Genomic DNA, 22702 nt, shown 5'->3' on the forward strand with positions numbered 1-22702 from the left:
AAGTTCGGATTGCCGATGGTGATGAGCACAAGATGACCTGTGTGACAAGATATGGGTCGTACGACTTCCTGGTTATGCCCTTTGGCTTGACTAACGCGCCAGCCACATTTTGCACCTTGATGAACCAAGTCTTCCGATAATACATTGATGAATTCGTCGTGGTTTATTTGGATGACATTGTGGTATATAGCCAGACACTAGAAGAACACCTGGAGCATTTGCGGAAGGTCCTAGCCCGATTGCGGGAGCACGAATTATATGCGAAGCTATCCAAGTGCTCATTTGCTCAGAAACAAATTGACTTCCTCGGACATGTCATCGAGGAAGGGAGGATCAAGATGGACCAGCAGAAGATTCAGGCCATTACAGAATGGCCGCCTCCTAAGGATATACATGCCTTGAGGTCGTTCCTTGGCCTATGCAACTTCTATCGGCGGTTTGTGAAAAGTTACTCCCTCATTGCAGTGCCGCTGACAGAACTTCTCAAGAAGGCCACCCCGTGGGATTGGGGCCCCAAGCGGGCAGAGGCCTTCGACGCATTGAAGATGGCTATGTCTAGTAGCCCAGTCTTGGCCCTCCCTGACTTGGCCAAGCCATTCGAAGTGCAAACGGATGCCTCCGACTATGCACATGGTGGAGTATTGCTACAAGAAGGGCATCCCGTAGCGTACGAGAGCCGGAAACTGAAGGATGCAGAGCGGCGCTATGCCGCCCATGAGAAAGAATTATTGGCTGTCGTTCATTGCTTACGCCTTTGGAGGCATTATCTACTGGGAGCCCCATTCGTGGTCAAGATAGACAACACAGCCGTTAGCCATTTCATGACCCAGCCAAAGCTGAATGGACGACAGGCTAGGTGGCAGGAACTCCTAGCGGAATTTCACTTCAACCTGGAGTACCGAAGTGGAAAGACCAATCATGTTGCTGATGCACTCAGTCGGAGAGCTGATCTAGCATCGATGTGTGTACTCGCCGCCCTAAAGGGAAGCGAAGTAACCACCACCATAAAAGACTAGATACAGGATCTACTCATCAAGGATCCTGCAGCACAGTATTTGGTTGATTTGGTAGGACAGGGAAAGACTCGCCAGTTCTACACCGAAGATGGGTTCCTGAAGGTGAAAGGGAACCGACTTTATGTTCCTAAAGGAGGAGATCTGCGATGGACTCTTCTTGCAGAATGCCACGATACTTTGTGGGCCGGTCATCCCGGCGAGGAACGCACCATGGCATTACTTCGCCGTGCATATTATTGGCCTCAAATGGTCGATGACGTCGCTCAGTATGTGAAGACTTGTCTAGTATGCCAGAAAGATAAGTCAGACCGCTTGACGCAGGCAGGGCTCTTGGAACCACTAGCTGTACCAAAAACACCTTGGGAAAGCGTTTCCCTGGACTTCATCACCGGATTGCCCAAGGTCGGAGATCTCACAACTATCTTGGTTGTGGTGGATCAGTTTTCCAAGTATGCTACCTTTATAGCAGCCCCACAATATATATCAGCAGAAGATACAACTCGACTATTCTTCTCTCATGTCGTCAAGTATTGGGGCTTACCTAAAGACATTGTTAGTGATCGCGACTCACGCTTCACTAGCAATTTTTGGACCCAACTCTTTAAGTGCCTCGGGTCAAAATTGAGTCATAGCTCAAGTTTTCATCCGCAATCTGATGGCCAGACGGAGCGATTCAATGGCATGCTAGAGGAATATCTCCGGCACTTTGTGACCGGATCGCAGAAGAATTGGGTGAAGCTTCTGGATGCTGCTCAACTGTGTTTCAATTCACAAAAGAGCTCAAGTACCAACAAAAGTGCTTTTGAAATTGTTACCGGACAGCAACCGCTACTCCCACACACAGTGAACGCACCAAATATGTCAAAATCCCCTCGGGCTGCTAGCTTCTCAAAAGAATGGAAGCAAAATTTGGAGATAGTGCGGAGCTATCTTGTCAAAGCCCAAAAGCGGATGAAGAGGCATGCTGATCAGAATCGCCACTTTGTGGAATACCAGGTGGGAGACAAAGTAATGGTCAAAATCCCAAAGCGGTACTTGTTTGCAGGGGTCCATGACCCTCGCCTATTGTAAAAATATATTGGACCCTTGTCCATTGAAAGGCACATTGGGAAAGTTGCATACCGGGTGGATACCCCAACTTGGTGGAAAATCCATCCTGTTTTCCATGTCAGTCTCCTGAAACCTTTTCGGGAAGATATGGAGGATCCTTCACGAAGCCAACTCACAATACCAAGTATTCGAGGCCCCAATTCAACCGGGAAAAGGCGTGCTGAAGCTATTCTTGATGATCGAGTGATTCACACCTCAAGAAAAGATCACCAGGAGTTCTTGGTGAAATGGCAGGGATGTGATGCAGAGGAGAATACTTGGGAGAGGGGAACAAACCTCAAAGCCTACAAGAGCCTGATTGATGATTACCTTGCAAGGAAGGCGCCGAGGACGTCGCCAACTCAGGTGGGGGAGAATGTCATGGGCGGCTTTCCAGCCATGCCCCATGATCCCTTGGACGCGCCCCATGGCGTCCTGGCTAGTCTCCCAACGCCCGTCGCCACGGTCGGCCCCGTGGTCTCGGCAGCTCCAAGTGACAAGCGCGCATGTGCCTCTGCCGCCCCACCGATAGCCATCGCCAGCGCCCATCCACAGGCAAAAGCCAACAGCGCCGCGCGCGCAGACAATGCCGCGCGCGCAGACCCAGATGCTAAAGACAAAGTTGCTGCCAACGGACTTGCTGCTGCTTTGTAGAAGACTAAGTCCTTTTCATTGTAAATATAGAGTAGTTTTGCTGTATTTTCTTTATGTGTGATTTTCTAGCTTTCATAGGTCTAGTCATGTAACTTTGGTTTATTTTTTTTAAGCATTATTAAGGGGGACCAAGCAATCAAAACTTTCAACCAAGCAAACAATTCTCTGTACTGGTGTCTCTCCCCCCCCCGACATCGTCTTGTTTTCTGTAATAGCTTTCATTCAATGCAATCAAGCTTTCTTTCATTCTCAATTCTCTTTTCTGCTCTCTTTCAATTGCTCATGACATTGGTTTTCCCGTACGGCACTGACAATCTAGTCTAGCGTACGGAGGGGACCTCAGTTGGCGGACAGCAACCGTACTGACATCGATTGCCTAGCCTTACGTCGCTCTTCCAAGGAACTTCAGGAAGGCACCGCGTAACAGTTGGTATCAGAGCCTAGGCTCGACATCGGATGAGGGATTACATTGCAATTACCACCATTTCTGACCATGGTAAATTATAGGGATCGCATCGCAACCCTTGAGGGAATGGTTGAGGCATTAAGGCCCATCGTGGAAATGGCGCCCGATCTAAAGACCAGCCTAGTGCAAAGGTTGGACGACCTGGACCGCAGACTCATCCAGGCCGAAGTTGACATAGAAAACATCAGCCGCGACTCTGAAGGAGACCGGCAAACAGCAGCCACAGAGGCAGCTGAAATTTTTGGTAAATTTGAGGTCCTCCAGCATGAGCGTGCCGAGGATTTAGCCAACAGGGAACAAGAGGCAGACAGGGTGACTGCCATGCAACAAACCATAGACAACTTGACAGGCCATCTCAATGTTGTCAATGCTGCTTTACAAGGCCTACTTCGAGGAGGTGGAAACCAATTTGGGGGTGGTGTAAACCTCGCCCCCATGGCACAAAAGCTGAAAATTCCTGAGCCAAAGCCATACAGTGGAGCTCGGAATGCCAAAGAAGTGGAAAATTTCATTTTCGACATTGAGCAATACTTCGATGCCGTGGGAAGCCTGGCAGAAGCAAAGAAGTAGCAACTGCTGCCATGTATCTTCAGGGTGATGCCAAACTCTGGTGGCGGGTGAAGTACAAAGCCATCAAGGCAGGTGAAGATGCCCTCGACACATGGGCGGAACTGAAGGCAGCCATACGCCTACAGTTCTTCCCCGAAAATGTTGAGTACAATGCCAGGAAAAAGTTGCGGGAGCTCCGCCAGACCAAATCAGTGCGAGATTACGTGCGGGAATTCTCCGCGCTCATGCTGATCCGTGACATGGGGGACAAAGACAAACTCTTCACCTTCCTGGAAGGGTTGAAACCTTATGCCCGGATGGAGTTGCAGAGACAAAGGGTAGACACGTTGCCTAAGGAAATCCAAGCAGCAGAGTGCCTTGGGGATTACCAAGTGGAAGCCTGGAAGGATAGGCCTCAACAGCCTGTCCGAGGAGGATACAAAGGGGGCCAACCAAACACTAGTGGCCCTAGCAGAAGTGGAGGAGACCGGAGTGCACCCAAATCCAAGGCTCCCTCTTCCGGCAGTACTAGTGCTGCATCTAACAACAATGATCGGGGGAGGAAGCCCCCCTCAGGATGTCGCCATTGCGGCGGACCACATTGGAATAATGAATGTCCACATGCACAGATGAACGCCCATCAAGCTTTTGAGGATGGGACGGATGACGACGCCGATGATGCGGACCAGACCGAGCCAGTAGGTGCATTCAATGCAATTGTTGGCTCCATTTCTGAGCCCTTAGCGGGAACCAGTGCCGGTATCCGCAAGAAGAAGGACCCCTATCCAATTACCAGGAAAGGAAATAAGAAGGCAAATTTGAGGACTCCTCCTCATCAAGAGAGGACCCTAATGTTCGTTGACATGAAGGTAAATGGCAAGCCCATTCGGGCAATGATAGACACGGGTGCCACCCACAACTACTTAGCCTCGACTCAGGTGGAGCGTCTTGGACTAGTTGTAGGAAAGGGCAAAGGTCGTGTGAAGGCTATCAACTCACCACCTCAACCAGTGGGTGGAATAGCCAAAGAAGTACCAGTGAAGCTTGGCCCTTATGAAGGAAAGTTCAACCTGCGCATAGTGATCATAGATGACTTTGAGTTAATCGTGGGGTTGGAATTCCTGAGACAGACCAATACCATGCCCGCACCGTATGCAGACATGCTACTGATGATGGGGGCAAATGGGGCCAAGCCCTACATTATTCCGTGCATTCCCATGAATATGGCAGCCGAGAACATCTCGGCCTTGTAGTTGAAGAAGGGGGTAAAAAGACATGAACCCACGTTCTTGGCTACCCTCTGCATGGAAGATATAGAACGCTCCTCGGGTCCCATTCATGCACCCGTGAAGGAGTTGCTTCTGGAATTTGAAGACATCATGCCACAAGACATGCCAAAGCGTCTTCCGCCTAGGCGAACCGTGGACCATGAGATTGAGTTGGTGCCGGGTGCGAAGCCACCTGCCCGGGCACCATACAGAATGTCACAACCCGAACTCGCCGAGCTTCGGAGACAATTGACGGAAATGCTAGACACAGGGATCATTGTGCCCTCTAAGTCCCCACATGGATCCCCTGTGCTATTCCAAAAGAAACATGATGGTAGTTTACGACTCTGCGTGGATTACCGGGCTCTAAACAAAATCACCGTGAAAAACAAGTACCCTATTCCGCTAATGGCAGACTTGTTTGATAGACTGGGTGGTGCGACGGTATTCACCAAAATAGACCTAAGGACAGGTTATTGGCAAGTTCGGATTGCCGATGGTGATGAGCACAAGATGACCTGTGTGACAAGATATGGGTCGTACGACTTCCTGGTTATGCCCTTTGGCTTGACTAACGCGCCAGCCACATTTTGCACCTTGATGAACCAAGTCTTCCGATAATACATTGATGAATTCGTCGTGGTTTATTTGGATGACATTGTGGTATATAGCCAGACACTAGAAGAACACCTGGAGCATTTGCGGAAGGTCCTAGCCCGATTGCGGGAGCACGAATTATATGCGAAGCTATCCAAGTGCTCATTTGCTCAGAAACAAATTGACTTCCTCGGACATGTCATCGAGGAAGGGAGGATCAAGATGGACCAGCAGAAGATTCAGGCCATTACAGAATGGCCGCCTCCTAAGGATATACATGCCTTGAGGTCGTTCCTTGGCCTATGCAACTTCTATCGGCGGTTTGTGAAAAGTTACTCCCTCATTGCAGTGCCGCTGACAGAACTTCTCAAGAAGGCCACCCCGTGGGATTGGGGCCCCAAGCGGGCAGAGGCCTTCGACGCATTGAAGATGGCTATGTCTAGTAGCCCAGTCTTGGCCCTCCCTGACTTGGCCAAGCCATTCGAAGTGCAAACGGATGCCTCCGACTATGCACATGGTGGAGTATTGCTACAAGAAGGGCATCCCGTAGCGTACGAGAGCCGGAAACTGAAGGATGCAGAGCGGCGCTATGCCGCCCATGAGAAAGAATTATTGGCTGTCGTTCATTGCTTACGCCTTTGGAGGCATTATCTACTGGGAGCCCCATTCGTGGTCAAGATAGACAACACAGCCGTTAGCCATTTCATGACCCAGCCAAAGCTGAATGGACGACAGGCTAGGTGGCAGGAACTCCTAGCGGAATTTCACTTCAACCTGGAGTACCGAAGTGGAAAGACCAATCATGTTGCTGATGCACTCAGTCGGAGAGCTGATCTAGCATCGATGTGTGTACTCGCCGCCCTAAAGGGAAGCGAAGTAACCACCACCATAAAAGACTAGATACAGGATCTACTCATCAAGGATCCTGCAGCACAGTATTTGGTTGATTTGGTAGGACAGGGAAAGACTCGCCAGTTCTACACCGAAGATGGGTTCCTGAAGGTGAAAGGGAACCGACTTTATGTTCCTAAAGGAGGAGATCTGCGATGGACTCTTCTTGCAGAATGCCACGATACTTTGTGGGCCGGTCATCCCGGCGAGGAACGCACCATGGCATTACTTCGCCGTGCATATTATTGGCCTCAAATGGTCGATGACGTCGCTCAGTATGTGAAGACTTGTCTAGTATGCCAGAAAGATAAGTCAGACCGCTTGACGCAGGCAGGGCTCTTGGAACCACTAGCTGTACCAAAAACACCTTGGGAAAGCGTTTCCCTGGACTTCATCACCGGATTGCCCAAGGTCGGAGATCTCACAACTATCTTGGTTGTGGTGGATCAGTTTTCCAAGTATGCTACCTTTATAGCAGCCCCACAATATATATCAGCAGAAGATACAACTCGACTATTCTTCTCTCATGTCGTCAAGTATTGGGGCTTACCTAAAGACATTGTTAGTGATCGCGACTCACGCTTCACTAGCAATTTTTGGACCCAACTCTTTAAGTGCCTCGGGTCAAAATTGAGTCATAGCTCAAGTTTTCATCCGCAATCTGATGGCCAGACGGAGCGATTCAATGGCATGCTAGAGGAATATCTCCGGCACTTTGTGACCGGATCGCAGAAGAATTGGGTGAAGCTTCTGGATGCTGCTCAACTGTGTTTCAATTCACAAAAGAGCTCAAGTACCAACAAAAGTGCTTTTGAAATTGTTACCGGACAGCAACCGCTACTCCCACACACAGTGAACGCACCAAATATGTCAAAATCCCCTCGGGCTGCTAGCTTCTCAAAAGAATGGAAGCAAAATTTGGAGATAGTGCGGAGCTATCTTGTCAAAGCCCAAAAGCGGATGAAGAGGCATGCTGATCAGAATCGCCACTTTGTGGAATACCAGGTGGGAGACAAAGTAATGGTCAAAATCCCAAAGCGGTACTTGTTTGCAGGGGTCCATGACCCTCGCCTATTGTAAAAATATATTGGACCCTTGTCCATTGAAAGGCACATTGGGAAAGTTGCATACCGGGTGGATACCCCAACTTGGTGGAAAATCCATCCTGTTTTCCATGTCAGTCTCCTGAAACCTTTTCGGGAAGATATGGAGGATCCTTCACGAAGCCAACTCACAATACCAAGTATTCGAGGCCCCAATTCAACCGGGAAAAGGCGTGCTGAAGCTATTCTTGATGATCGAGTGATTCACACCTCAAGAAAAGATCACCAGGAGTTCTTGGTGAAATGGCAGGGATGTGATGCAGAGGAGAATACTTGGGAGAGGGGAACAAACCTCAAAGCCTACAAGAGCCTGATTGATGATTACCTTGCAAGGAAGGCGCCGAGGACGTCGCCAACTCAGGTGGGGGAGAATGTCATGGGCGGCTTTCCAGCCATGCCCCATGATCCCTTGGACGCGCCCCATGGCGTCCTGGCTAGTCTCCCAACGCCCGTCGCCACGGTCGGCCCCGTGGTCTCGGCAGCTCCAAGTGACAAGCGCGCATGTGCCTCTGCCGCCCCACCGATAGCCATCGCCAGCGCCCATCCACAGGCAAAAGCCAACAGCGCCGCGCGCGCAGACAATGCCGCGCGCGCAGACCCAGATGCTAAAGACAAAGTTGCTGCCAACGGACTTGCTGCTGCTTTGTAGAAGACTAAGTCCTTTTCATTGTAAATATAGAGTAGTTTTGCTGTATTTTCTTTATGTGTGATTTTCTAGCTTTCATAGGTCTAGTCATGTAACTTTGGTTTATTTTTTTTAAGCATTATTAAGGGGGACCAAGCAATCAAAACTTTCAACCAAGCAAACAATTCTCTGTACTGGTGTCTCTCCCCCCCCGACATCGTCTTGTTTTCTGTAATAGCTTTCATTCAATGCAATCAAGCTTTCTTTCATTCTCAATTCTCTTTTCTGCTCTCTTTCAATTGCTCATGACATTGGTTTTCCCGTACGGCACTGACAATCTAGTCTAGCGTACGGAGGGGACCTCAGTTGGCGGACAGCAACCGTACTGACATCGATTGCCTAGCCTTACGTCGCTCTTCCAAGGAACTTCAGGAAGGCACCGCGTAACAGTTGGTATCAGAGCCTAGGCTCGACATCGGATGAGGGATTACATTGCAATTACCACCATTTCTGACCATGGTAAATTATAGGGATCGCATCGCAACCCTTGAGGGAATGGTTGAGGCATTAAGGCCCATCGTGGAAATGGCGCCCGATCTAAAGACCAGCCTAGTGCAAAGGTTGGACGACCTGGACCGCAGACTCATCCAGGCCGAAGTTGACATAGAAAACATCAGCCGCGACTCTGAAGGAGACCGGCAAACAGCAGCCACAGAGGCAGCTGAAATTTTTGGTAAATTTGAGGTCCTCCAGCATGAGCGTGCCGAGGATTTAGCCAACAGGGAACAAGAGGCAGACAGGGTGACTGCCATGCAACAAACCATAGACAACTTGACAGGCCATCTCAATGTTGTCAATGCTGCTTTACAAGGCCTACTTCGAGGAGGTGGAAACCAATTTGGGGGTGGTGTAAACCTCGCCCCCATGGCACAAAAGCTGAAAATTCCTGAGCCAAAGCCATACAGTGGAGCTCGGAATGCCAAAGAAGTGGAAAATTTCATTTTCGACATTGAGCAATACTTCGATGCCGTGGGAAGCCTGGCAGAAGCAAAGAAGTAGCAACTGCTGCCATGTATCTTCAGGGTGATGCCAAACTCTGGTGGCGGGTGAAGTACAAAGCCATCAAGGCAGGTGAAGATGCCCTCGACACATGGGCGGAACTGAAGGCAGCCATACGCCTACAGTTCTTCCCCGAAAATGTTGAGTACAATGCCAGGAAAAAGTTGCGGGAGCTCCGCCAGACCAAATCAGTGCGAGATTACGTGCGGGAATTCTCCGCGCTCATGCTGATCCGTGACATGGGGGACAAAGACAAACTCTTCACCTTCCTGGAAGGGTTGAAACCTTATGCCCGGATGGAGTTGCAGAGACAAAGGGTAGACACGTTGCCTAAGGCAATCCAAGCAGCAGAGTGCCTTGGGGATTACCAAGTGGAAGCCCGGAAGGATAGGCCTCAACAGCCTGTCCGAGGAGGATACAAAGGGGGCCAACCAAACACTAGTGGCCCTAGCAGAAGTGGAGGAGACCGGAGTGCACCCAAATCCAAGGCTCCCTCTTCCGGCAGTACTAGTGCTGCATCTAACAACAATGATCGGGGGAGGAAGCCCCCTCAGGATGTCGCCATTGCAGTGGACCACATTGGAATAATGAATGTCCACATGCACAGATGAACGCCCATCAAGCTTTTGAGGATGGGATGGATGACGACGCCGATGATGCGGACTAGACCGAGCCAGTAGGTGCATTCAATGCAATTATTGGCTCCATTTCTGAGCCCTTAGCGGGAACCAGTGCCGGTATCCGCAAGAAGAAGGACCCCTGTCCAATTACCAGGAAAGGAAATAAGAAGGCGAATTTGAGGACTCCTCCTCATCAAGAGAGGACCCTAATGTTCGTTGACATGAAGGTAAATGGCAAGCCCATTCGGGCAATGATAGACACGGGTGCCACCCACAACTACTTAGCCTCGACTCAGGTGGAGCGTCTTGGACTAGTTGTAGGAAAGGGCAAAGGTCGTGTGAAGGCTATCAACTCACCACCTCAACCAGTAGGTGGAATAGCCAAAGAAGTACCAGTGAAGCTTGGCCCTTATGAAGGAAAGTTCAACCTGCGCATAGTGATCATAGATGACTTTGAGTTAATCGTGGAGTTGGAATTCCTGAGACAGACCAATACCATGCCCGCACCGTATGCAGACATGCTACTGATGATGGGGCAAAATGGGGCCAAGCCCTGCATTATTCCGTACATTCCCATGAAGACGGCAGCCGAGAACATCTCGGCCTTGCAGTTTAAGAAGGGGGTAAAAAGACATGAACCCACGTTCCTGGCTACCCTCTGCATGGAAGATATAGAACGCTCTTCGGGTCCCATTCCTGCACCCGTGAAGGAGTTGCTTCTGGAATTTGAAGACATCATGCCACAAGACATGCCAAAGCATCTTCCGCCTAGGCGAACTATGGACCATGAGATTGAGTTGGTGCCGGGTGCGAAGCCACCTGCCCGGGCACCATACAGAATGTCACAACCCGAACTCGCCGAGCTTCGGAGACAATTGACGGAAATGCTAGACACAGGGATCATTGTGCCCTCTAAGTCCCCACACGGGTCCCCTGTGCTATTCCAAAAGAAACATGATGGTAGTTTACGACTCTGCGTGGATTACCGGGCTCTAAACAAAATCACCGTGAAAAACAAGTACCATATTCCGCTAATGGCAGACTTGTTTGATAGACTGGGTGGTGCGACGGTATTCACCAAAATAGACCTGAGGACAGGTTATTGGCAAGTTCGGATTGCCGATGGTGATGAGCACAAGACGACCTGTGTAACAAGATATGGGTCGTACGACTTCCTGGTTATGCCCTTTGGCTTGACTAACGCGCCAGCCACATTTTGCACCTTGATGAAGCAAGTCTTCCGAGAATACATTGATGAATTCGTCGTGGTTTATTTGGATGACATTGTGGTATATAGCCAGACACTAGAAGAACACCTGGAGCATTTGCGGAAGGTCCTAGCCCGATTGCGGGAGCACGAATTATATGCGAAGCTATCCAAGTGCTCCTTTGCTCAGAAACAAATTGACTTCCTCGGACATGTCATCGAGGAAGGGAGGATCAAGATGGACCAGTAGAAGATTCAGGCCATTATAGAATGGCCGCCTCCTAAGGATATACATGCCTTGAGGTCGTTCCTTGGCCTATGCAACTTCTATCGGCGGTTTGTGAAAAGTTACTCCCTCATTGCAGTGCCGCTGACAGAACTTCTCAAGAAGGCCACCCCGTGGGATTGGGGCCCCAAGCGGGCAGAGGCCTTCGACGCATTGAAGATGGCTATGTCTAGTAGCCCAGTCTTGGCCCTCCCTGACTTGGCCAAGCCATTCGAAGTGCAAACGGATGCCTCCGACTATGCACTTGGTGGAGTATTGCTACAAGAAGGGCATCCCGTAACGTACGAGAGCCGGAAACTGAAGGATGTAGAGCGGCGCTATGCCGCCCATGAGAAAGAATTATTGGTTGTCGTTCATTGCTTACGCCTTTGGAGGCATTATCTACTGGGAGCCCTATTCGTGGTCAAGATAGACAACACAGCCGTTAGCCATTTCATGACCCAGCCAAAGCTGAATGGACGACAGGCTAGGTGGCAGGAACTCCTAGCGGAATTTCACTTCAACCTGGAGTACCGAAGTAGAAAGACCAATCATGTTGCTGATGCACTCAGTCAGAGAGCTGATCTAGCATCGATGTGTGTACTCGCCGCCCTAAAGGGAAGCGAAGTAACCACCACCATAAAAGACCAGATACAGGATCTACTCATCAAGGATCTTGCTGCACAGTATTTGGTTGATTTGGTAGGACAGGGCAAGACTCGCCAGTTCTACACCGAAGATGGGTTCCTGAAGGTGAAAGGGAACCGACTTTATGTTCCTAAAGGAGGAGATCTGCGACGGACTCTTCTTGCAGAATGCCATGATACTTTGTGGGCCGGTCATCCCGACGAGGAACGCACCATGGCATTACTTCGCCGTGCATATTATTGGCCTCAAATGGTCGATGACGTCGCTCAGTATGTGAAGACTTGTCTAGTATGTCAGAAAGATAAGTCAGACCACTTGATGCAGGCAGGGCTCTTGGAACCACTAGCTGTACCAAAAAGACCTTGGGAAAGCGTTTCCCTGGACTTCATCACCAGATTGCCCAAGGTCAGAGATCTCACAACTATCTTGGTTGTGGTGGATCGGTTTTCCAAGTATGCTACCTTTATAGCAGCCCCACAATATATATCAGCAGAAGATACAACTCGACTATTCTTCTCTCATGTCGTCAAGTATTGGGGCTTACCTAAAGACATTGTTAGTGATCGCGACTCACGCTTCACTAGCAATTTTGGGACCCAACTCTTTAAGTGCCTCGGGTCAAAATTGAGTCATAGCTCAAGTTTTCATCCACAATTTGATGGCCAGACGGAGCGATTCAATGGCATGCTAGAGGAATATCTCCGGCACTTTGTGACCGGATCGCAGAAGAATTGGGTGAAGCTTCTGGATGCTGCTCAACTGTGTTTCAATTCACAAAAGAGCTCAAGTACCAACAAAAGCGCTTTTGAAATTGTTACCAGATAGCAACCACTACTCCCACACACAGTGAACGCACCAAACATGTCAAAATCTCCTCGGGCTGCTAGCTTCTCAAAAGAATGGAAGCAAAATTTGGAGATAGTGTGGAGCTATCTTGTCAAAGCCCAAAAGCGGATGAAGAGGCATGCTGATCAGAATTGCCGCTTTGTGGAATACCAGGTGGGAGACAAAGTGATGGTCAAAATCCCAAAGCGGTACTTGTTTGCAGGGGTCCATGACCCTCGCCTATTGCAAAAATATATTGGACCCTTGTCCATTGAAAGGCGCATTGGGAAAGTTGCATACCGGGTGGATACCCCAACTTGGTGGAAAATCCATCCTGTTTTCCATGTCAGTCTCCTGAAACCTTTTCGGGAAGATATGGAGGATCCTTCACGAAGCCAACTCACAATACCAAGTATTCGAGGCCCCAATTCAACCGAGAAAAGGCATGCTGAAGCTATTCTTGATGATCGAGTGATTCACACCTCAAGAAAAGATCACCAGGAGTTCTTGGTGAAATGGCAGGGATGTGATGCAGAGGAGAATACTTGGGAGAGGGGAACAAACCTCAAAGCCTACAAGAGCCTGATTGATGATTACCTTGCAAGGAAGGCGCCGAGGACGTCGCCAACTCAGGTGGGGGAGAATGTCATGGGCGGCTTTCCAGCCATGCCCCATGATCCCTTGGACGTGCCCCGTGGCGTCCTGGCCAGCCTCCCAACGCCCGTCGCCACGGTCGGCCCCGTGGTCTCGGCAGCTCCAAGTGACAAGCGCGCATGTGCCTCTGCCGCCCCACCGATAGCCATCGCCAGCGCCCAGCCACAGGCAAAAGCCAACAGCGCCGCGCGCGCAGACAATGCCGCGCGCGCAGACCCAGATGCTAAAGACAAAGTTGCTGCCAACGGACTTGCTGCTGCTTTGTAGAAGACTAAGTCCTTTTCATTGTAAATATAGAGTAGTTTTGCTGTATTTTCTTTAAGTGTGATTTTCCAGCTTTCATAGGTCTAGTCATGTAACTTTGGTTTATTTTTTTTAAGCATTATTAAGGGGGACCAAGCAATCAAAACTTTCAAGTAAGCAAACAATTCTCTGTACTGGTGTCTCTCCCCCCGACACCGTCTTGTTTTCTGTAATAGCTTTCATTCAATGCAATCAAGCTTTCTTTCATTCTCAATTCTCTTTTCTCTGCTCTCTTTCAATTGCTCATGACATTGGTTTTCCCGTACGGCACTGACAATCTAGTCTAGCGTACGGAGGGGACCTCAGTTGGCGGACAGCAACCGTACTGACATCGGTTGCCTAGCCTTACGTCGCCCTTCCAAGGGACTTTAGGAAGGCGCCGCGTAATAGTACTAATGTCCCTTTTGCCGGGGGCGCTGCATCTTCAATGGATGCAGGTGGTTCATCAGCGGTGCAAATTTGGTCCTCTTTAGTAGTTACTCCCTATTTAGTAAGTTTTGGTGAGCCCTACTCTATTCCGGGCCCGATGTCACTTGATGTTACACTTTGTGTCTTGAGGTATAGCCGGGGCCTTGTTGCCGGCACTTTCATACTATTCATATTTAGAGGCTCCGTAGACAGGTTGTGGGTGGTTTATGATGTTGGGAATTGAACTATAAATGTTCTTATTTGGAAAACATATTTTTCATTATATCTATAAACTTGTAATACTTTAAAAATTATGAACGAAGTTTCTAATGGAATGAAATGGGAGTTGTTAATAAAATATTTTCAGTATTTGATTAATGGAGTGCATCTCTTTTTTATTCATGGATGAGTTTGGGTATAAGGAAATCTAATAGACTTGCTCGGCTGGGTTCACTCAGCTGAGCGCCGGGCGCGCTCCCCGAGTTTGGGGCATGACAAACTTGGTATCAGAGCCTAAGGTTTTAAAGTGCCCTAGGATGTTTCAGAGCCATGTCTAGTAGAATCCTTCTTATCGGTGTGTTGTCGACCACATCTATAATGTGGAGGCTACTTGGACATTTAGGAATTTCTCACTTCTTTGATACTCCCGATCGTGCGGTAGAGCTCAAGATAGGAAGCTAATTTCCTCGTCATGTCTCTTTTTCATATGAGTAACCTACGGGTTCGAGTCAATGAGAAGGGAATAAAAGAACCAGTTGCTAAGGGAAGTGTACTTGTCCCTATTAATGTTATCATGCCACCGGATCATGTGGTTAGAGCACCTAAGAAACAAAAGAGGGTTGTTTGTACCAATAAGTCAGAATGTTTGATTTGTAAGAAACATTACTTGGGGACGTGTTGAATGACTCTTGAAATAAGTTATGGTTGTGGAGTTGAGGGGCATCAAGTAAGGTAATGCTCTATCAATCTAAAGTTACCAAGTAAGTCACTCCTTGCTATATCGTTATGAACACCTTATGATTTTTCTTTGTTGTAAATATGCACCTATATTTAAGAGCTCTCATAAACATGGTCTTAACAAGATGTTGAATCCCAAAACATTACATGTACCTACTCTTTGAATGAGACGCATTATTCGTGGATCCATTCTATCACATATTTTCTTATTTACAACCTATTATGGAATTGAGCTCTATAGTTATGTCCTTGAATTGAGTTATAACTCTAGGATTAATACTTCCCACTTGCTTTCCTGAATTCTCAACAAGAGACTATGCCTGATGAATTTCTTACAGAACCTTTTGATTCAAGTGGATAACATCTACTCACTTGTGCTTATGCATGCACCGTCATAAAGTTTACCTATGTGGTATCAAATCCAATGTATAGCGGCCTAGTGTTGAGATCCTTCTTGAGCCACTTCTCTCTAGTGTATGTTGCTCCTATGGTTTGAACAATCACTTTGTTCCTTTGTGTATATTATCATGAATCCTTTTCACCGTCTAGTAACATGAGAGCATATTGATTTGAAAGAAAAGTTCATTGTATCTCTAGTCCTCTCATATAGAATCAACTATCAGGAAGGGTTAAGCTGTCAGAATGATAATAATCTCACAAACGTTTTAACTTTTTATTCATCATCATGGGTTTGTGGCATAGATAACTTGTGTCAAATACAGTTAAGAGCATAATGCAACTTCGTGTATCTTGAAACCCATATCATATTCAGGGTGCTAGGATATTCTCATTTCGAGTTAAAATGATTTTCTCTACATTCTAAGAGGCGACTGGTGTCACATAAGTGCTATATCTCTTTGAGGCCTATTATTGCCAAACAAGGCACGTATGGAATGAAACAATTGTTGTTGTCCTTTTCATAGCTCATAATATTCCAAGAATAACTGACGCTAATGTCTTTATCCTCCCGACCATGCCTCCCATATGTCACATGTATAAAATGACTGATTTATTTAAATCTCAGAATTATGAACATGATCCCTACATTATCAATGCCTACTAGGAAACTCTATGCCTTATATGTCGAATCAATGAGGTCATCACAACGATTAACCATGTCATCACTATTGGTAGTAACCTTCATGTCTCTTAGGATATAACCTCCTGAAATGCCATGCTCGGCACATTGATGGATTCTTTAATAATTCGAGTCCAATCTCAAACCTTGTTGTTCCTATTTATAGTAAACATGTGGGGGCTAAAGGTTCAAACATGTCAATGAAGAAGCATCATCCCACGATCAAATATATTGGATAGAAAATTTTATGGTCATATTCAAGCTAGCACATCTTAGAATAATTGTTGAAGGTCGCCAAAGATTTAGTTTGGGTGTTCGGCGTAGAGATTTAGAGTTGAAGAAAGTGAATAGGTTATTCTCAATATTTTCTCCATGAGGATGCTATGTGAATTGTTAATAAGGGTAAGGTATGTGTAGTCACATTAGGACTTATGAAATCAAGAAGGAAATCGGCCAAACTATGAGTATGATGTTTCCCTATTATTGTTCTCCATGTACCTGGTGTTTCATGTGTCTATGTCTAAGAAGGTGAAGTTAATGGATAATTGGATTATGAGGAGCAACTATTTGCTATCCTTGTTAGATAAGTCGGGAAGTTAAGATTGCCTCCGTCAAGTGCTATGGCTATGTCTGTGAGTCGAGGAGATCACCTCGTAGGCCGAAAGTGTTGAGGAAAGGAAATATTCTCACTTGTTTGTAGAGCCAAATGGTTGTGGTTCAAAAACGTACCTTCTATGCATTATGGTTTAAATGTGTACATTTCATGTCGAGATACCACTTTTGTTAATGTAATGCCCTAATGTTGAGATCAGTGTTGTTGATATATACTGTGATGCGTTGTTGAGTAATGGATATATTGTAAGGATTGATTTCTGTGATTCTTTGACAGGTGGATAGGCCCAGTTACAGGGGAAACTCTGTCGAAATGTTTAAGAATTTATTAAGATAGCCAAATCTTAAGGTCCATAAGTAAGTTGAAATTTTGGAAAGGATGTATAAGACCGATGTAGTCATAAGTGCCTATGTATAATGGTTGGGGGTAAAATGATGGTAACTCTATTCTTAGAAGGGACTTGTAAAACATTCGAGGACAAATGTTCTTAAGTGGGGCAGAATGTAACACCCCGAAAAATTTCGAAGTACTTAAGCGCTATTAAGAAAATTGATGTGCGCTAATTATATTATTTTATGTGAATACAAGGACTATTATATGAATAATATCAATTTATCATTATAATATATGTATGAGGTGCATTAAGAATGATTTATGGTCTAAGGAGATCCCTAAGTCCAAGTCAAGTTGGAAATATCATAATAGACTAAAGTTTCAAGTGAGTTCGCACAATACCTAACTTCAAACGAGCATACCTCTCATGATATGAAGATTTATATGGTGTATTACATATCAAAAGAAAGGTCGATGTGTTTAGTTTCTAATGCTTCAAACCGTCTGGAAAAATGCTATTCTGCAACCAATTCTGCGATCGCAGAACTATTATGCGATCACAGAAGTAGTTATGCGACCATTTTGGGAACCGATTTTGCTGTCCATTGTGCGACCCGCATGCCAATTGTGCGGTCCATTGTGCGACCGCATACCTGATTTCGGAGGGTCTATTTTCTTATTTTTATAACCCGACCCCATTTTAATAAATAGGCCTTGGGGTTTATTTTGGGGCAATTATCTGATGATTTTAGAGAGAAGTGAGAGATTTCTAGAGAGAAGAAGAAGCTCAAATGATTTGTTCATCAATATCTTGTCCAAACTTTGAAATCCAACAAGGAAATCTCACAAGTTCTTCATCTAATAGGTAAGATTCCATACCCTAATTTTTAATTTCGGATTTGGGTAGAAGATGGTTAATTTTGAGTATTATTCTTGGGTATGAGAGTATTATTTATTCATGCATGTACCAATAAATGTTGCGGGAAGATTGTTGAGCTTAAATAAGTAAAGATTGGGTTGTAGAATCTTGGAAATCTTGTAGAAGAACCTTGTAACCAAATTTGCACACCAAGTGTTTGATGAAATGCTCAAATGATTTAAACCCATGAATACCTTCCTAATTTGTATTCAATTTTGTTATGTATCAAAATAGATTGGGATTACTAAGAATTTCCGGAACATTGTAGTAATTTAAGGAAATCTCAAAGTGAGGTATGTTGGCTAAACTACTGTAACGCCCCGGCCGGTCGTTTCGGGAGTTATAGCCCCATTTCACCTATTTATGTTTCCTTTATGCTCTTAAGCTACATTATGATATACCGGGTTAGTTGGTTCGGGCCTGGAGTGGTTTCGGAGTGGAATGAGACACTTAGTCTCTTATTTAGAACCTTAAGTTGGAAAAGTCAACTGGATGTTGACCTATGTATAAACGATCTCAGATTTGAATTTTGATGGTTCCGTTAGCTCCGTCAGGTGATTTTGGACTTAGGAGCGCGTCCGGAATGTGATTTAGAGGTCCGCGGTAGAATTAGGCTTGAATTGGCGAAATTGGAAATTTGGCGATTTCGGTCGGCAGTGGAAAAATTTGATATCGGGGTCAGAATGGAATTTAGGAAGTTGGAGTAGGTTCGTAGTGTCATTTGTTATGTGTGTACAAAATTTGAGGTCATTCAGACATGGTTTGGTTGGTTTCGGCATCGGTTGCCGAATTTGGAAATTTAGAAGTTCTTAGGCTTGAATCCGAGGGTAATTTGATGATTTGATGTTGTTTGAGGTGATTTGAGGGTTCGACTAAGTCCGTATAATGTTTTAGGACTTGTCGGTATATTTGGTTGAGATCCCGAGGGGCTTAGGTGAGTTTTGGATGGTTAACGGATCAAAAATTTGAACTTGAATAGCTGCTGGAATTTTCTGATATCTGATAACGTTTTCCTTCTACGCGATCGCGTGAATGCGTTTGCGATCGCATAGGCTTAGTTGGTCAGTGAGGATTTTTGTTCTACGCGATCGCGTGGGGATATCTGCGATCACGTAGGGTTAATGTGAGGCAGTGGCAAATTGTGCTTTGCGATCGTGTGAAGCGTATGAGGAAGGTCGCGTTCGCGTAGAGTAAGTGGAGCCAAGTAGAAGTCACGCATTTTGTTCTTCACGATCGCATGGACTAGTCCGTGATCGCGTATGTCTGTGATGTTGTACATCGCGATCGCGTGGGAAAATCCGGGATCGCGTAGATTAAAATCTATGCGATGGAAATTGTTCTTCGCGATCACGTGAGAATGTTCGCGATCGTGTAGAGCAAATGTCTGGGCAGAGAGTTTAAGTTCTGAAAATGGGACTTTTTGACGATTTGGAGCTCGGAATTGAGGCGATTTTGGGTGATTTTCAGAGGAAACAACGGGGTAAGTGTTCTTAACTCAATATTGGTTAAATTACCTGAATCCATGGTTGTTTTTATCATTTAATTGGTGAATTGAGTTGGAAAAATTTGAAAACCCTCTTGGTTTAAATTGAAGATTTGAGGGTCGAGTTAGGGTCGGATTTTGGTAAAATTGGTATGGTTAGACTCGTGGTTGAATGGGCTTCCAGATTTTGTAACTTTTGTCAGGTTCCGAGACGTGGGCCCCACGGGCAATTTTTGAGCTAATTTTCTTATTTTTATGGAAAATCATTATTTTCTTATGGAATTAATTCCTATGAATTTAATTGACTGAAACGAATTATTTATGACCAGATTCGAGCTGTTTGGAGACCAATTCATGAGGAAAGGACATTGCAGAATTAGAATTTCACGGCGTGAAGTAAGTAACGATTGTAAATCTAGTCCTGAGGGTACGAAACCCCGGATTTTGCATCATTCTACTATTTTTAGTGACGCATATGCTAGGTGACGGACGTGTGGGCGTGCACTGTTGGGGATTGTGATTTGCTCCGTCCCGTAGCAACTGTAAAGTTGCATACTTTGTTGAAACCATATGATACTTATATGTTTTAGAAAGTGTTTATGTAAATTGGGCTGAATGCCATGTTTGGGCCTTGCGCCAGTGTTGTTTGGACCCTTAGGTGTTTTTTTTCCTTACTACCCTCTCATGGTTTTCAATTGAAAAATCTATACTCAGTCATGTTTATACTTGTTTACCGCATAACTCAGTTTTATGACTCTATTTTGATGCATATAAATGTTTTGGGCTGAATGCCCTGTTTTACTGAAATGCCCGAGGGGCTTGAGAGGTTTATGACTGAGTGAGACCGAGGGCCTGATTTGTAAGGATATTTATGGGATCGGGCTGCACGCCGCAGCATGTTGATGTCGGCCGAGGGCCTGATTGTGAGGATGAGTGTGGATCGAGTTGCCCGCCTGTAACATACTTTATTATTATAGCACGTGAGTTGTCCGTACAACACATGAGTTGTCCGTGCAGATTATAGCACTTTGGATGAAGGAGCCCCTCCGAAGTCTATACATACCCCCAGTGAGCGCAGGTACATACTGAGTGCGAGTGCCGAGTGCTGAGTGACTGGGAGGCATGAGTGATTGTGAGGTATGCCCGAGTGGCAAGGGTGATGGTGAGGTATGACCGAGTGGCACGAGTGACTGTGAGGTTTGCCCGAGCGGCTGTATATGAGCGATGTTCTGCCCGAGGGGCTGTTTATGATCTCATCATTTTTGCTCACCTTTGCATTTTTCCTCTGTTTGAAAACTGTTGAAAAATAACTTTAAAAGATTTTTACTGGAACTAGGTTTAAACGAGATGTTTTGATTCAAATCCTGATTTTAAAAGCATGTGATATTTTACTGAGTTTTCCTGATATGTATGTTGTATGCTTTATTGCTTGTCACGACTGCTCAGTCTTTATTTATTGTTATTACTTACTGAGTTGGCATACTCACGTTACTCCCTGCACCTTGTGTGCAGATTCAGGTGTAACTGAACACGGTAGCGGTTATTGATTATTCTGGTTGCAGATTTGTTTTCTTGGAGATAGCAAGGTAGCTGTTTGGCGATCGCAGCCCCTGTTCTTCTCCCTCTTATCTTCCTCTAGATGTATTAGCTATTTTCCAGGCTGAGTTAGCCTTGATATTGTTAGACAGATTGTAGTAGATGTTCATGACTAGTGACACCCCGATGTCGGGCTTTTCCTTCCGCACTTTTATTTTGATTGGAACTCCTTTACAAAGGTTTTATGTTAAATAGCATTGAAATTATCTTTGAAAATGAATATATCGGTTTGTTTTGGAAATGAGTCGACTTGCTTAGTTCCACGATAGGCGCCATCACAGCAGGGGTTAGTTTGGGTCGTGACAGATTGGTATCAGAGTCTAGGTTACATAGGTCTCACGAGTCATGAGCGGGTTTAGTAGAGGCTTGCGGATCTGCAGAACCCTTAGGAAAATTTCACTTTCTTGTATTCGTATGCGCACATGAGCACTCGGTATCAGTTTTGCATCGCCGGCTTGTGATTCTATGAACGAGGTTCGAGATGTGTATTATGTGTTTTGGTGATGGGCTAGTTTGGAGTACTTGAGGCTAGGTTTAAACTGTAGTTCTGGCTCGGTAGCTTCAGTTGTAACTTGTACATTTGGACTCATATGTCTGGTAATGCCCCTACGAGTGGAATTCATGGCTCGATGAGCGGTGGAATGGCTTTGTGATGAGTATGATGTAACGGCGGGATGTGTTAAGACGATTTGAATATGACGAGAAGAGTTTCCTTGAAATGTAAAGGAAGGCCATTGGGCACTTGATTTTCGTTTTGATATGACATACGGTCTCGAGTTTGAATGTTTTGAAGGATCTTTCACGTTGTTAAAATTTTGGGGCAAATTAAATTCTCATGTCTTGTCAATGATTTTGGACTCAAGAAGAGTAGGTGATTGTGTAGTAATTATGGTTGCGAATGGGTATTTTTGATGTTGATGGCTCGAGAAAGCTGATCTTCGAAGAGACTTAGAGTCGGTAACATTTTATTGGTTCAGGTGCGACAAAGATACATTTCGATTTGATGCAGCAGTTGGGTAGCAAAGTATGAGGGAAGACATAACGGGAAGTGTTTCGCGGTGGTTGATGTACTAGCAGGTCAAGTAGGAGAAGTAGAGGTCGAGAAGTTTCTTAAAGGAGATGATTTAACTGAAGTGAGACTGGCAGATTAGCATATGAATTCACTAGTAGGGTAGTCGTGCGCCTTTAGAAAATGTAGAATGGTTTGGAATCATGTTAGTATGTGAATCGGCATGCAGACTCTATTTGGAGTGATGATTAGTGTACAAAGGAAAATTGAATATGGCAGAAAGGAGGGTGTTTGAAATGAATATAGGCGTGAAGATCTGATTATCGTGTCAGGTGCAATATGACTTGAGTTCAGAAGGTATTGGTGACGTACAGTTGATGTCAATAGGGAAAGTGTATACTTATACAAATGGTGGGAGAGCATGAACTCAGGAGAATTTACGGATTTAGTGGTCGTTGCACTCAGTG

This window comes from Nicotiana tabacum, chromosome 9 (assembly GCF_000715075.1).
Source record: "Nicotiana tabacum cultivar K326 chromosome 9, ASM71507v2, whole genome shotgun sequence".
Lineage (NCBI taxonomy): Eukaryota > Viridiplantae > Streptophyta > Magnoliopsida > Solanales > Solanaceae > Nicotiana > Nicotiana tabacum.